The sequence below is a fragment of the Pipistrellus hanaki genome (assembly GCF_964339955.1).
Source record: "Pipistrellus hanaki genome assembly, chromosome: 15".
Lineage (NCBI taxonomy): Eukaryota > Metazoa > Chordata > Mammalia > Chiroptera > Vespertilionidae > Pipistrellus > Pipistrellus hanaki.
The window spans coordinates 41,598,949-41,616,466 of NC_140517.1; the positions used below are offsets into that span (position 1 = coordinate 41,598,949).

Below are 17,518 nucleotides of genomic sequence, written 5' to 3' on the forward strand. Positions count from 1 at the left end.
CCCCAAAATTTCAGATGTTTGCCACACCTTACCTTAGTGAAACCCTGAGATTCTTCCCCAAACAATCAACAAACTCACCCAAGCTCCACACACTAGCTTTTGCATATAAATGAACTGCCCTATGGCAGCTTAACCAAACAAACTGAAGCTCCGGTCAGACAGTTCCAAAACCTCCAAAGACCAAACAAGAAGAGAAAACTAGTTTTTGCTCTAGCTTCTGTTGGGTGGCCTCAGAGAGTAGGTGACCTGCACCCCATTGGAGATCCAGAAACGAGTGTAACTAGTGGTCAGTGTGAGAAACCAGATTTCAACTCCTCATATCCATAAGTGACACATTCAAAAGGCAGACTTTCTGACCACCAAAGGCCCACTGAAACAAGTCCTGCCCCATTAGCGTGTCTATAGCACAGCAATTCTTCCATTATAGACAGAGCAGGTTCTCACAGCCAATTAGCCTGGAGGTTAATTCCTCCCTGCTATATCAACAACAATCAGTATTTAACTACAACAGCAGTGTACACACAGAACACAAGGGTGCACCAAAATGTCCACTTCAGGTAACTGGGAGGCCGACCCATTGGAACATATAGAACACCTACCACACAAAGCCACCCTACCAACTCACGGTAGCCACGAAAATGCTGAGACAAGGAAACAGATCACAAATAAAAGAATGAAGTAAAGCAAACGACTGGATATCGAGTTCAAAACCACGGTAATAAGGTTTTTAAAGAATTTCCTAGAAAAGGCCGATAAATTTAACGAGACCCTTGAGGATATGAAAAAGGACCAACTAGAAATTAAACATACACTGACTGAAACAAAAAATATTATACAGAGACCCAATAGCAGACTAGAGGAATGCAAGAATCAAGTCAAAGATTTGAAATACAAAGAAGGAAAAAACAATCAACTGGAAAAGCAAAAAGAAAAAAAGATCCAAAAATATGAAGATAGTGTAAGGAGCCTCTGGGACAACTTCAAGTGTACCAACATCCGGATTTTGGGGGTGCCAGAAGAAGAGAGAGAGAGAGAGAGAGAGAGAGAGAGAGACAGAGAGAGAGAGAGAGAGAGAGCAAGATACTGAAAATCTATTTGAAGAAATAATGACTGAAAACTTCCCTCACTTGGTGAAAGAAATAGATTGAAAAGTCCAGGAAGCCCACAGAACCCCATACAAAAGGAATCCAAAGAGGACCACATCAAGACACATCATAATTAAAATGCCAAGAGCAAAAAACAAAGAGAGAATCTTGGAAGCAGCAAGAGAAAAACATTTCATTACTACAAGGTAGCACTCATATAATTGTCAGCTGATTTCTCAACAGAAACTATGCAGGCCAGAAGGGAGTGGCAAGAAATATTCCAAATGATGAATAGCAAGAACCTACAATCAAGATTGCTCTACTCAGCAAAGCTATCATTCAGAATTGAAGGTCAGATAAAGAGCTTCACAGATAAGAAAAAACTAAAGGAATTCATCACCACGAAGCCAAAATTATATGAAATGCTGAAAGGTATTCTTTAAGAAGAGGAAGAAGAAAAAAGTAAAGATAAACATTATGAACAAAAAATACATATCTATCAACAAGTGGATCTAAAAATCAAGTGAATTAAAAATCTGAGGAACAGAATAAATGGTGAATATAATAGAATCAGGTGCATAGAATGGAAAGGTATTGATAATTCTCAGGGGGGTATGGAAGAGACTGGACAAAAATTGTACACTTATGGATGAGGACAGTTGGGGGGAGGTTAGGGCAGAGGTTGGAGTGGGAACGTCAGGGAGGAAATTCTTTTGGGAGAAAAAGAAGAAACAATTGTAATAATCTATACAATAAAGATTTATTAAGCTAAAAAAAACCAATATTGATAAAAAACAATGACTGATAAATTGATTAAACTTATTCTTATATCTTCCTTATACCACATTAAGAGTAAAACACTTTCAGAATGCTTGACTAATTTCCCTTGGGTTGAAGTATTTACAACTTTAACTTTGCCACACGCTCTTTGAACTCGAGAGAAAGCAATATATAACTGACCATGTCTGATGAATATTCCTACTCTGTCTAGAGTTTGTCCTTGTGATTTATTAATAAATATCGCAAATGCTGGCATCATGGGAAAGTGTCGTTGAATTAATTTAAATGGGAGGCCAGTGTCAGACAGCGTCAAATCAATTCTTGGAATCAGAATATCCTCTCATTCCAGAGATCCTGTTAATACTTCAGCTTTGATTATGTTAGGTTGCAAGCTTTTGTGCCAATAGTTGGTCTTCAGGTGCATTCTGGTGTCACATGTGACTGGAGCCAGCGAGAGCTTTATATATATCATGCATGTGAGAGTCAATATATATATTTAAATTGCCAGTATGCATCATATGTACCAGCCAGATGGTCAGATGGATGTGTGGCCAGTCACTTAGCCCTTTACATATATAGACTAGAGACCTAGTGCACAAATATGTGCACAGGCCCCTTTGGGTGGCCTACAGGGATTGGGCCAAAACCTGTAATTCAATGCCACTTGCAGCTCCTATCTGCTGCTTCCGCTCATTCTGGCCCCACTGTGCCTGCAGCAGGCTCACACCCAATCAGTACCAACTGGGAGAGACTCATGCTGTCATAGCAGCACTCACCAACCATGAGCCCTGCATCTGGCACTCTCCCAAGGAGAGTGGCCTGTGGGATTGGGCTGAAACTGGCTCTCTGACATCCCCGAAGGGTCCCAGATTGAGAGAGGGCACAGGCCCTGCTGGCTGGGGAGGGACCGTGGGACAGCTCCAGGACATGTCTGGCCCAACTCACTCAGTCCCAATGGGCCAGATCCCAGCAGCAAGCTAACCTACCTCTTGGAGTATCTGCCCCCTGGTGGTAGGTGCACATCATAGATAGTGTATGCATATCATTTGCATATTATGCTTTGATTGGTTGATCGGATGTCCAGATGACTGGACACATATCATATTAGGCTTTTATTATATAGGATGGAGAACTGTTAGTACTTCCACTAGAACTGTGTGAGATTTTTTGTGGCCAAGTTCTTACCAAATGTTGGGCACTGTGTTAATATTACAACTCATAACTGGTGAGTGTGGCTCAGTGGTTGAGCTTGGATCTATAAACAAGAAGGTAAAGTTTGGATTCTGGGTCAGCGTACATGCTCTGGTTTTAGGCTTCACCCCCAGTGGGGGGCATGCAGGAGACAGCCTGATTGATGATTCTCAATCATCATTGATATTTCTTTTCTTTTTCCTTTTCTTTTTTAAAATCATCATTGATGTTTCTATTTCTCCCTCTTCCTTCCTTCCTGAAATAAATTTTTAAAAATTAAATATTACATCTCCCTCTCCCCCATTTCCTTCCTCTTTTCCCACCCTCTCTTTTCTCTGCATGCTTTTATCAGTCTCTCTACCTTCCTTGTTCTCACCATCCTCCTTTGCTTCCCTCTTCTCATCCCCATTCCTGTCACTTTCTCTTCTCCCATTCCTCTTCACTAACCCCATTTTAAAAACCAATATATGGACGAGACCGGTTTGGCTCAATGGATAGAGCATCGGCGTGGGGAATGAAGGGACCCAGGTTCGATTCCAGTCAAGGGCATGTACCTTGGCTGCGGGCATATCGCCAGTACGGGGTGTGCAAGAGGCAGCTGATCGTTGACTCTCTCTCATCGATGTTCCTAGCTCTCTATCTCTCTCCCTTCCTCTCTGTACAAAATCAATAAAATATATTTAAAAAAACAATATATATTTTCACTGGTTTCAGAGAGGAAAGGAGAGGGAGAGAGAGATAGAAACATCAATGATGAGAGAGAATCAGTGATCCTCTGCCTCCTCCATGCCCCACTCTGAGGATCAAGCCTGCAACCTGGGCATGTGCCCTGACCTGAAACTGAACCGTGATCTCCTGGTTCATAGGTCGATGCCCAACCACTGAGCCATGCCGGTCAGGTGCTAACCCCCTTTTTACTTCTTTTATTTTATGAGGCTGCTAGTTTCCTTGAATATGACCAATAACCCTGGCTGTGTGGCTTAGTTGGTTGGACCATCATCTTGTACACTAAAAGGTGGCAAGTTTGCCGGGACCGGTTTGGCTCAATGGATAGAGCGTCGGCTTGGGGACTGAAGGGTCCCGGGTTCGATTCCGGTCAAGGGCATGTACCTTGGTTGCGGGCACATCCCCAGTAGGGGGTGTGCAAGAGGCAGCTGATCGATGACTCTCTCTCATCGATGTTTCTAACTCTCTATCTCTCTCCTTTCCTCTCTGTACAAAATCAATAAAAATATATTTTTTAAAAGGTGGCAAGTTTGATTTGGGTTGAGTGTACACACCCAGGTTTCAAGTTCAACCCCTGATCAGGGCATGTTCAGGAGATATCTGATCTCTCTCTCTCTCTCTCTCTCTCTCTCTCTCTCTCTCTCTCTCTCTCTCATCCTCTCTCTTTCCTTGCTCCTTTCCTCTCTCTAAAACCAATTTTTAAAAAAGTAGAAATAACCAAGGGGTGTACTCATGAAGGATTAAGTGTGGTTGGCCTGGAGCAGGAAGGCATAGTGCTAGTGCAAAGAAGAGAAAACAGTCAGCTGAACCCCACACCACATCCACTAAAAGTGATGTAATTGACTTGGACTAAGGTGAGTGACAGAGACATCCATTTCTTGTGTCAGATGGGGTAATAATGAATAAACAAATAAGGCTTTCCCTCAAAGACAGGCATGTGCCAAGGTCTCATGCATTTGCCAATGGTAAATGGGAAAAAGGGAACAAAGTAACACTATAGAATTAGCTTTCCAGTTTTGCGTATTTTATCTTTATAACTTTCTTCTAAAAGACTGGCTTATACCCCTATAATAACAGTAACTAATGTGGAAAGCCCACCACAAACACAGTCAAACGTTGATAATGCAGTTTTGAAGCTCAGATCAACCCACAATATTTGAGTCACACGAAATATTTTGTATATTTCCCTCTTAAAAGAATAAAATTGAATATTCAGAAATCACTTGCATTTCATCAGGGCCTACCCCCCTTCTCCCATTAAGCCAAGATTTCCAGTGAATCTTTTCCTAGCATCTTTGACTATTAAAAATAACCTCTTGTATTTTGTAAAAACCTGGAATCATGGAGAGATTTATGCAAGATCTGAGAGATAGGAATATATGTGCAAAGGCAGAGGGGAGGAAAGAGAGAGAGAGAGAGAGAGAGAGAGAGAGAGAGAGAGAGAGAGAGAGAGAGAGAGAGAGAGGGAGGGAGGGAGAGAGAGGAGAGATATGTCATTTTTTTCTTTTTATCTCTTTTCAGTGTGGGGTCTGGGAGCAGAAACAGTGTGTTACAACAGACTTCTAGGAGGAGGAGGGTAGCCGTCTGCAGGCTGCCAAAGTAGTGAACCAATGACCCCACTATTTTTCAAACAAAAATTTTATTTATTTTAAGGGAGAGACAGAGAAAGAGAGAGAGAGAGAGAGAGAGAGAGAGAGAGAGAGAGAGAGAGAGAGAGAGAGAGAGAGAGAGGGAGGGAGGGAGGGAGGGAGGGAGGGAGAGAGAGAGAGAGAGAGAGAGAGAGAGAGAGAGAGAGAGAGAGAGAGAGAGATCTGTTAGCCAGGAGTTACCCACTCTTTCCACAGTCCTGGTAGGATTGTGAAGGAAATAGCTATGTTGTTCTGATCACCTCCTGATCATTGCATTGCTGAGGGAGGGACACCCCACCGTAAATAGTATGAGATGACCCCATGCACAGCACCCACCAGTGCACAGACCAGATGGACAGCAGCATCTAATCACATGTATTCACAGCCCAGGAGAGGAGACTTCCCACCCCACTCAGGCCAATCCGGTGTGCAGTCAGGAGCAGAGCAAGTAAGCTGAGGCTGGAGGATGCAGGCTTGGAACAACAAGGGAGAAAGTCTGCCTGGTTTTCTTAGCTATATAGGGAATCATGAAAATTTATGAGGTCGATGCAGGAAGTACATAGATGGACCCCAGGAGCGATGCCTAGGGCTTTCTGGCTAGCATTAAGAAACTTCAATGCCTAGAAAGGAAAAACACAATGTCCATCTCTCCTGCTGACTCAATAATGATCCACATCTTGGGACCCAGTGTAAGTACCCAAGAAACTTCCTCTTAGTCTCCTTTTCACTCTTACTTTATTGAAGTAAGTATTTACACATCATAAAATCCACCTGGTTGGTGTCTACAGAGCATTGCAGAAATGTAAAAAGACCTAAATCAGTGGCAAGACATCCCATGTGTGTGGTGAGGAGACAACACTGTTAAGATGCCAGTACTCCCCAAACTGATCTTACTTCTGCCCTTTCCTCTCTTTTCCTTCTCCTACTTTCATTACGTGTATGTTGTTTGATTGATGGTGTCCCAAGGTCTTTGAGGTTCTGTTCATTTTTATTCTTTCTTCTCTTCAGATTGGATACTTTTATTCACTTATCAAGTTTGCCAACATTTTTTTTTTTTGCTAGTTCAGATTTCCTTTTAAGTCCTGGTAGTGAGTTTTTAATTTTTATCATCATAGTTTAAAAAAATATACATTTTATTGATTTTTTTTACAGAGCGGTGGAAAGAGGGATAGAGAGTTAGAAACACTGATGAGAGAGAATCATCGATCAGCGGCCTCTTGCACACTCCCCACTGGGGATGTGCCCGCAAACAAGGTGAATGCCCTTGACCGGAACCAAACCTGGGACCTTCCAGCCCACTGGCTGATGCTCTATCCACCGAGCCAAACCGGTTTTGGCATCATCATACTTTTAAACTTCAAAATTTCCATTTGGTCCTTTGAACATTTTTTTTTTAATCTTCACCCAGGAATATGCTTATTTATTTTATAGAGAAAGGAAGAGAGAGAGAGAAACATCGATGTGAGAACATCAATCATGATCGAGCCTGCAACCTGGGTATGTGCCCTGATCAGAAATCAAACCTGCCACCTCTTGGTGTACAGGGACAATGGCCCAACCACCTGAGCCACACTGGCCAGGGAGCTTTTTATTATTAACATATGTTTTCTGGTTTGAATCTGGTTACAAAACTAGGGATCCAAGTTTTTGGTATTTTCATTTATATAGATGACAAGACAGGGCCAGAGCAGTTAAAATCTTTCCCCAAGAAAGATTTCTAGCCAGAAAATGCATAAAGCAGACCTGGATTCTGAGGTTCCTGACCAGGCTGCCAGAAGGAGGTCCCCCATAAAGCCAGGGGCGGGGATACCATGTGGGCCTCTGTCAAATCTGTCGTAAAATGAAAACGACCTTTAGGAATGCCTTCCCAGTTTTTAAAATTTTCATTAGTTTATTTTATTGTGCATACATCTTACAAGAGTTTAGTGGAGCCGAATTAACAACATATGCTGGGGACCAAGATCTCAAATGTTTCCACCTGCCAGTTTCTGAGAACAGCTTTGTAGTAATGCAATTCACATGTCACACAACTTATTGATTTAAAGTATACAATTCAATGGTCTTTGGTCTATTCATAGCTGTGCACTCATCATCACAATTAATTTTAGAACAGATTCATTTGCTGCAAGAGAAACCCAGGGTCCATCATTAGTTCTCCACTCCCCACCTCCCAGGCTTTGGCAAGCACTGATGGATTTGGTCTTTATAGACTTGCCTATTTTGGACATATAGAAAAAAATATATGTTATTGATTTTGTATGGAGAGTAAGGGAGAGAGAGGGGGATAGTTAGAAACATCGATAAGAGGGAAACGTCAATCAGCTGCTTCCTGCATAGCCCCCACTGGGGATGTGCCTGCAACCAAGGTACATGCCCTTGACTGGAATTGAACCTGGAACCCTTGTGACTGTAGGCCGATGCTCTATCTACTGAGCCAAACTGGTTATGGCTATTTTGGACATTTTACAATATATAAATGGAGTCGTAGCTCATGTTGTATTGGCACCTGTTTTCTTTCATTTAGCATAATGTCTTCAAGGTTTATTTATGTGGTATATATGATTGCGTCATTTAGAAATATATTTCATTAATTTTTCTTGAGAGAGAGAGGAAGAGAAAGGGAGAGAAAGTGAGAAACATTGATATGAGAGAGAAACACCCATTGGCTGCCTCCTGCACGCTCCCTACTGAGGATTGAACCTGCAACTGTCCTGATTGGGAATTGAACCAGCAATCTTTAGGTGCATGGATGATGCCCACACTGGTCAGGGCATTTCATTCTTTTTATTTTTAGAAATAATATCTTTTTATTGATTTAAGGGAGAAAATGAGAAGGAGAAAGAAATAGAAACATCAATGAAGAGAGACTCATTGTTCGACTGCCTCCTACATAGCCCCTATTGAGGATTGAACCTGCAACCTGGTTATGTGCCCTGATCTGGAACTGAACTGTGACCTCTTGGTTCATAAGTTGATGTTCAACCACTGAATCCTGCCAGCTGGGCTAGGTCTTCTTTACCGTCTTTCAACCATGTGCCGTAGTTTGCGGAGTATATATTTAAATTTCTTTTGCTAAATCCATTCCTAAGTATTTTATTCTTTGTTCACTATGCTAAACAAATGGCCCATGGATTCGCACCACAGTGAGGTGGCTTTCACAGAGCATCTGCTGTCTGTAGAGCAGCCACACCAGCTCAAATCCCTGAGAGAAAGGGATTGTGACGTACATTTTGCAAGTGAGGAAACTGAGGCTCAGAGGAAGAGAAGTATTTCATAACAAGTAGATGAGGGCTCTAGGCCTTTTTGGTCTAGAAAATGTGCTGTGTTTCCAGTGTTACTTGAATTTTGAGCCAGGGTAGGGAAGCCTTATGGAGGAGATAAATATGGTCAATGGTGAATGTGTCAGGGAAACTCCTACTGTGAAAAGGTTCCGAGGCTGGTGGTTTCATTTATTTAGTTATAAAAAATGTTTCTAGGTTAATCCTCACCCAGGGATATTTTTCCATTGATTTTTAGAGAGAATGGAATGGAGGGGGAGAGACAGAGAGAGAAACATTGATGTGAGAGAATCACATGGGTTGGATGCCTCCCACACATGTCTGACCAGGGCTGGGTATCAAGCCTGGAATGGAGGTATGTGCTCTTGTCCAGATTGAACCTGAGACCCTTCAGTCCTCGGGCCCACACTCTACCCACTGAGCAAAACCAGGTAGGGCAGCTGGGTGGTTTTCGCTCACCCTGTGCCTTGAGGAGTTCCCTGAGCCTCAGTTTCCTCCTAAATGGAGAATTGCATGTCTGTCTTCTCACACTTCTCTGAGACTCTGACAGTTGAACTGGTTGGGCTCTCAATCTGAACTCTATGATCAGGAAATCAAATGGATTATGTTCTTTTTTTAATTTATTGTATTTATTCATTTTAGTATTTAAAAATACTTTTTATTGATTTCAGAGAGGAAGGGAGAGGAAGAGTGAGAAAAACATCAATGATGAGAGAGAATCACTGATTGGTTGCCTCCTGCAAGCCCCCTAGTGGAGATCAAGCCTGCAACCCGGGCATATGTCCTGACTGGGAGTCGAACTGTGATCTCCTGGTTCACAGGTCAATGTTCAAACACTGAGCCATGCCAGCAGGGCCATTTTAGTATTTTTTAAATTAAAATTTTTTTAATGTTGACATTATTGCAGGAGACCCCTTCCCTCTTTGCCGGCCTCCACCTCCCGCTTCCTTGACATTTACCAAGGTATAGTACATATCCATGGGGTTGAATACCCTGTGAGAGCAGAGGTCCTTTTCATCTTTCCCTCTCCCTTTTGCCTGGTCATGAAACACTAAAACACTAAAACAAAGGAATTTTACAAACATCTATGCCTCATTTTAAAAGCATTTTAAGCTTCTGAGGCTCAGGGACATTAAGCCATGAGTCAACGACCTATGATTTCAGCTGAGAGATAATCTTGAACTTCATGCTCTCCGGCTTAGAAACACACATGCACTGCCTTGAGGAGGTTGATTCTTATCTGGTTGCAGGGGGTGGTGAGAGGGAAGCATGTTAAATAAAAGGCAGCAGAGGCTGACATTCATCAGTCACAGGAATGCCAGCAGCTATGGCTCTGCGTGCTGGGATCTTTCTTATCTTCGCGGGTGCCTGTGCAATTCTACAAGTGGGCAATTCTGAAAGTGGAGGTAAGGGAGGGGAGAGAGGCTTAGACTGAGGTGGAAGAAAGTGCACCAGAAATGGGTTGAATGATAAAATTAATAATAATATATAACTATAAAAGGGTAATACGCTAATTAGACCAGAAGACCTTCCTGACACCTTCTTTTTTTAATAAATATTTATTGTTCAGATTATTACAGGTGTCCCCATAGCTCCCGTCCACCTGATTCACCACCCCACCCCATACCCTTACCCCCTGCCACTGTCTTCATCCATAGGTATAATATTTTTGTCCAATCTCTTCCCTTCCCCTCATACCCTTTCCCCCTGAGAATTGGCAGTCCACTCCCTTTCTATGTCCTTGATTCTATTATATTCATCAATCCATTCTGTTCATCAGATTTTTTTTTCACTTGACTTATAGATACACTTGTTGGTAGGTATGTATTTGATGTCATTTTGTTGTTCATAATTTTTATCTTTACCTTTTCTTCTTCTTCCTCTTCTTAAAGAATACCCTTCAGCATTTCATGTAATCCTGGTTTGGGGGTGATGAACTCCTTTAGCTTTTTCTTGTCTGCGAAACTCTTTATCTGACCTTCAATTCTGAATGATAGATTTGCTGGGTAGAGTAATCTTGGTTGTAGATACTTGCTGTTCATCACTTTAAATATTTCTTGCTACTCCCTTCTGGTCTGCATATTTTCTGTTGAGAAATCAGTAGGGGTACTCCCTTGCAGGTAACTAACTGTTTTTTCTCCTGCTGCTTTCTAGATTCTTTGTCTTTTGCCCTTGGCATTTTAATTTTGATGTGTCTTAGAGTGGTCCTCTTTGAATTTCTTTTGTTTGGGGTTCTGTGCACTTCCTGGATTTTAAGTCTATTTCTTTCACCAGGTAGGGAAAGTTTTCTGTCATTATTTCTTCTAATAGGTTTTCAATATTTTGTTCTCTCTCTTCTGGAACCCCCATAATTCTGATGTTGGCATGCTTAAAGTTGTCCCAGAGGCTCCGTACACTTTCTTCATATTTTTGGATTCTTTTTTCTTTTTGTTTTTCTGGTTGGGAGTTTTTTTGTTTCTTCATATTTCAGATATTTGGGTTGATTCTTGCGGTACCTTGATCTACAGTTGAGTTTCTGAATACACTTTATTTCAGACAGTGATTCTTAATTTCTGATTGGTCCTTTTCTATTTTTTTGGCATTCTCATTAAGGTCCTTGAAAGTCTCACTAAGCTCCTTAGAAGTCTCATCAAGTATCTCCAAAGTTTTTAGAAAATTCTTGAGTAACCTAATAAATGTGGTTTTGAATTCTATGCCCAGTAGTTTGCTTTCCTCCATTTCTTTCACTCGTGACATGTTTCTTTGTCTCCACATTTTGGCTGCTTCCCTGGGTTAATGGAGTGGCTTTGTGTGGTAGGTGACCCACAGGGGCCAGTAGTGCAGCCTCCCCAATCAACTGAGGTAGACACTCTTGGTACAACCCTTGATGGGCTGAGTGCAAAGTCATGGTGTAGTTGAGCCTTAATTGCTATTGGTACACTGGGAAGAATTGACCTCCAGGCTAATTGGTGTGAGGACCTGCTGTGTCTATACTGGGAGAAGTGCTGTGTTGGAAACACACTTATGGGGCAGGACTTATATCAGTGGGCCTTTGGTGCTCATTGAGTCTGCTTCTTGAATGTGCCACTTATGGATATGAGGAGTTGAAAACTGATGTCTCACGCTGACCACTTGGTACACTAGCTTCTAGATCTCCAATGGGGTGCAGGTCAGCTATTGTCTGAAGCCACCCAACTGGAGCTATAGTGATAACTACAATTTTCTCCTCTTTGCTAGGGGTTTGGAGGTTTTGGAGCTGTCTGACCAGGGCTGTAGTTTGCTACATTAAGGTGTGATAGGGAAGGCCATTCATATGCAAAAGCCGCTGCTTGGTGCTTGGAAGGGATTGTAGATTCTGTGGGGCAGGGTCTCAGGGTATCACTAGGCTAGGGCATGGCAAACAGTGATGGCTGCCAGTCAGCCCTCTCTGTGTCTCCAACCATGTCCCCATGTTCCATGCCCCAGTACAGTAAACAATTATTCCTGCGTGCAGCTCTGCAAACAAGGCCCCCTCACTTTCCAACCCGATGGCAGACAGTCCAGCTTCTCCCCAGAGGAGTTCGTGTCCCCTGTGTCTCTCCAGAAACTGGATTTCAGAGTAATCGGGTGTTTGTCTCCCTTCAGGTTGAAAAAAGCAACGCCCACCACCAGCCTGGTTTGTGCACCTTCGGACCTTAGCTTTTCAGTGCTTGTGCACGTCTCAATGCTCTTTTCTCTTTCCTTCTAGTTGAAGAACTTCCATTCAGCCAGCTTTCCTGTTGTTGTGGGTGACAGACATTTTGTCTTTTAGTTTTAGTTTTTTAATTGTTCTGTGAGGCAGCAGTTTACGTGTTTACCTATGCCATCATCTTGATTCTCTACAGAGACCTAATGGACATCCTCCCAGACAAAACTGGGGGATTGGCTGGCCTGCGAACATCCCTTAAATGGCCCTTGCCCCAACTGGCCATGCCCCCTCGTGGGGGCTTGGCAGGCCTGAAGAAGGTGTGGGCAGCCTGCAAACTGTCCCAGGCCCCTCACCCAGACTGGCCCTTTCCCCAGGGGGACCCACACTCTGATCTGGTACACCCTTCATGGCAGGCCAGCTGGCTCCCACCCGTGCACCAAGGCTCTATCTATATTAATAAAAGGGTAATATGCTAATTAGATTGGGAAACCTTCCAGGAGACTTTCCTGGATGTCCTTCTGGACAAAGCCACAGTGGCAGGGACGAGGCAGAGGCCATTAGGGGTGATCATTCCAAGAGGGGAGGGCAGTTGGGGGTGAGCAAGCCAGCAAGGGGAAAAGTTTGGAGCAAGCAGGTCAGCAGGCAGAGTGGTTAGGGGCAATTAGACAGTAAGGCAGTTGAACTGTTAGGATCCAGTGGTCCTGGATTGCTACAGGTATTGGGTTTAAATATCCTCCAAGGGATCCCAGATTGGAGAGGTTTCAGGCCAGGATGAGGAACACCCCTGTGCATTAAATTTTGTGTACTGGGCAACTAGTATTAATAATAATCCTATATAATAAAAACCCACAAACCATAATGGCAGAAGAACCAGAATGACTGCTCAATCAGTCACTATGAGTTGATTGAGCACATCTCAGTCCCTTTCACCCACCAGTAGGCTCTGATTGGCAATGGCAAAGGGGGACGGACCTAGGGTGCATGGTGGGGGATGTGGGTAGCACCAGGCCAAGCACCCACCCTGCCAGTCACCCCAAACAGAGAGGGTGAAGGGCAGCTCTGGTGGGGTTGGCAAGTGGGCGGGAACAGCCAATCTCTCAGTCCCTCCCCTGGCCCTCAGGCTTCCATTGCTGGATGGTGAATGGGGAACTGAGGTGAGTGGTGGCGGGGGGCAGGGCCAGCTGCTGGCAGCCGGGGAAGATTGCCCTGATCACAGGCTAGGTTTGGGGACTGTATCTATGCACGATTTGGTGCATCTTGTTTCCAGTAAATAATAATAATGTTCTTGAGTGTGCCTCAAGGGCCAAACACTGTTTTTAAAATCCTCATCAAGGATGTCTTTTTATTGATGTTAGAGAGAGAGGAAGACAGAGAGAGGGGGGGGGGGAACATTGATGTGAGAGAGAAACATTGATTAGTTGCCTTCTGTATGGGCCCCAACTGGGGATTGAACCCACTACCTGCATATGTGGCCAAACTCTATTAAGAACTTGTTGTTTTTATACAAGTCTCTGAAGTATAAGCCTAGTCAGTCTGACTCAAAAGCTCATAGTGCTAATAACTATCGATCCCCACAAAAGCTGCCTCATTCCTAAATTTGCTTTCCAGTATTCCAGACATGGGCCCCTACACTCAGGTTTCATATATTGTTCACAGTGAGTTTTTTATTTAAATAGGGGTACGTGTACGGAATAACAGGGAAGCCATATTGTCATGGCAGATGCATGATGAATGTGGTATGAGTTGAGTCCCATTTTGCCATTTAACCATTAGCTGTCAGTGTGATTGCAATGAGAAAGTGTAAGATTCTTACTAATCTGGTATGTCTGGTAGCTTTCTCATGTACCTGTTTCTATTAAAATGGCCTTCAAAATGTGAAGAAAATACAGTGTTGTTAACTATAGTCACTATGCTGTAGAGTAGATCTACGAAGCTCACACTTGGTGTTCTTACCACATACAAAATTATAATGTTTTAATGTGAAAAAAGTTAGAGCTGCAGAGCATTTCTGCCATCAAATGGACTCAAACCATCCCCATCCATCTCTCTTCTCCGCCTTCCATCTCCTCTACCCTGTATTTTTTTCTAGCTCAGTTGTAGCCTGGGACCCTCTCTCCTGCAATTATCTCAGACTAATGGCCTGGTACACAAATTCATGCACATTGAAAGGAAATTAATTAGAAGAAATATTTTGATATTGCTATTTGCCCTTTCTCTATCATAGAAGTGTTAACCAAATTCACAGTCGACAACAACTGTGATTTAGTGAGTGAAGCCAGCAAGAACTTTATATATATCACACATGCATGAGTCAACTTAGCCTTTTATGTATATAGAATAAACTTGCTTAACTAGACCTGCTTTCTGATTTATCTAAGCTTTTTTTCAGCCCAGTGAAGCACTACAACTTTTCTTTCAGGTAATTGTCAGAAACATAGTAGTAGATATCAACATTAAGCAGATTATTATTGTAGATCACACAAGGAGAACAAGGGTAAAATATTTAACTGCAGCAATGTTTGACTATATTCTACACCACATATGTCAAACACAAGGCCCGCGGGCCAAATCCAGCCCGCCAGGCCTTGCAATGTGGCCCGCATCGCGCTGTCATCACTGCACTCTGCTGTCAGTTTATGACATTGTCAGTTTATGACTGTTCAGTAAACCATTTGGCCCGCGATTTAGGCTGGATTTTAGATTTGGCCCCTTCTCTGATTGAGTTCGACACCCTTATTCTACACAGTGAGAAAGCCTGAAGTCATTTCCAAGGTCCACCATTTCTTATTTCTTTTCAGTTGGTCAAGTTTCTAAACTCTCTAAATCTCCGTTTCTCTGCTAACAAAAGAAAGTAGAATTCCACTGAGTCTACTATCTACGTACTCCAGGACTTCTGTGAGGATCAAATGAGATGAAGCACAGGAAAACGCTTCACAGACATTTGGTTACAGTGTAGTGTTTCTACCTGGCTAAAAAGCAAGTCATGTTTCTGGGCTGAAAAAACTGCAAGGAGGCTAATCATCACTAGGGCAAGAAAGCCAGGCCTTGCTATATGATGTCATTACCTGGCGCCCACAGCGACCGTTTCTGGGCTGGTCTGGGCTGTGGGCTGTGTTTTGTGCCATGGGGTCTTGGCAGCATTACCTGAGATTTGGTGGGCTCTCTCTTCGGGGTGGTGCCAGGGCCTGTGTTCCACGTGGGAGAATCTTCTGAGTGTTGCTTTGTGGGTGCCAGGTCCTTGGTGCCATTTCTCTGTATGTCACACAACTTCTTCAATGAGCATCTGCCACCTGGTGGTTCGTGCATGTCATAGCGACCTGTTGGATGGATGGAAGGACACTTAGCATATTAGCTGTATATATCCTATATATTAAAAGGGTAATATGCAAATTCTGACCCTATTAGTGTAATTACCAGAATGACCGCTAGACCCATCACTATGAGGCGCACTAATCACCTCTTGATCCCTTTCCCTGGCTGACAGGCTCCAATTGCCTGATAGCAAAAGGGAAACTGGAGTGGGTGGCTGTAAGGTGCGGGGCCAGCTGTGGGCAACAAGGGAAGATGACACTGACTACAGGCCAAACCTAGGGACCATACACACACTAGAGGCATGGCACACAAAATTCGTGCATGGGCTGGGGGGTCCCTCATCCCCGCCTGCACCCTCTCACAATCTGGGACCACTCAGGGGATGTCTAACTGCTGAAGATCATCCCAAAACCAGCAGTTGGACATCCCTCTCACAATCTGGAACCACTGGGTCCTAACCGCTCCTCTGCATGCCTGCCTAATCGCCCCTAACCACTTACCTGCCTGTCTGATCACCCCTAACTACTATGCCTGCCTACCTGATTGCTTCTAACCACTTTTCCTATCTGCCTGATAACCCTAATGGCTCTCTTGCCTTCCTGATTGCCCCCAACTGCTTGCCTGTCGGCCTGATTGACCCCAATTGCCTCTGCCTGCCTACCTGATTGCCTTTAACCACTTGTCTGCTTGCCTGATCACCCCTAACAGCTTGCCTGCCTTCCTGATCGCCCCTAACCACTCTGCCTACCTGATCATTCCTAATCACTCATCTGCCTTCCTGATCACCCCTAAGCACTTCCCTCCCTCCCTGATTGCCTCTAACCAGTCTGCCTGCCTGCCTGATGGCCCCTAACTACCTTTGCTTTGCCCCCTGCTGCAGCGGCTTTGTCCAGAATGATGTCAGGAATGACATCTGGAAGGTTGTTCAGCTGTCCTGTCTAATTAGCATGTTACGCTTTTATAAGAAATGTTGGAAAATAATGAAAAGAAAAATAATAATCAAATCAAACAAACTAATGTTAGGTGGCAACTGCTATCAGCATTCTTCAAAGGTATTTTACATGCATGGGCTAAGACTGCCCTCTCAGTAATGGCAGGGGGAGGTGCACCTTTCCCCTCTCTCTCCCTCTAGGTGTTTAGCCATTAAGGTGAAGCCACTGTTAGATAGTGGGGCTGGAGTCTCAGGATCAGGCCTCATTCCAAGGGGTGGTGTTCTACTCAGGGAGCCTGTTCAAGAAGCACAGGCAGGACTGAGTGGGTGCAGAGGTTATTCAAACAGAAAGAAGTAGGCACACGAGTTGCAGAGAGGTGAGCTTTGCCACCAATAAGTTCAGTGATGCAGTTGGGAGTATTCATTCAAGCCAAAGATGCCTTGGCCACAAAGCCCTCTCTGGTTTCCATAGTTTTCCTCCTCAACCTATTCAAGTGCCAAAGTCGGTGCACGCTGAAACTCATTTTGTTACCCCATGAATGTGGATTTTAATTGTGCTTCTAAATGATGTGAGGCCGACTATTAACGATAATAAGGAGACATCACCTGTGTTCATAAATGTGACATGGACTGAGATTTTTGATGTTGAATCGGGTGAAGCCACAGCTCCAGACACAACAAGTCAGCAGGGTATAAAGAATTATGATCCTAGCCCTGGCCGGGTGTCTCCGTTTGTTGGAGGGTCAGCAAAAGGTTGTCGGTTCAATTTGGTCTCAGGGCACATACTTATATGCTGCCGGTTTGGTCCCCTATCTGGACATGAATGGGAGTCAACTGACGGATGTTTCTCTCTGTGTCTCCCTTCATCTCTTCTTGTCTGTCTAAAAATCAATAAAAATTCATTCTTGGGTAAGGATTAAAAGAAATTATAATCCAAAATC

At 43.6% G+C, this 17,518-nt stretch overlaps 2 long non-coding RNA genes across 3 annotated transcripts in view; both read left to right on the plus strand.

The window, feature by feature from the left end:
- The window catches only part of LOC311609981, a 530,187-nt gene that overhangs the window by 282,986 nt on the left and 229,683 nt on the right, over positions 1 to 17,518 (plus strand). The window lies entirely within an intron of this gene.
- LOC311609985 overlaps positions 1 to 17,518 on the plus strand; it is a 171,070-nt gene that overhangs the window by 151,919 nt on the left and 1,633 nt on the right. Inside the window, exon 1 of one of the 2 annotated variants that reach the window (XR_014792883.1) lies at positions 9,942 to 10,094. The exons of the other annotated variant lie outside the window; for it this stretch is intronic. This is a non-coding gene — a long non-coding RNA (uncharacterized lncRNA). Of the gene's footprint in view, positions 1 to 9,941; positions 10,095 to 17,518 lie in introns of those variants that run through there. 2 annotated transcript variants of the gene reach the window in all.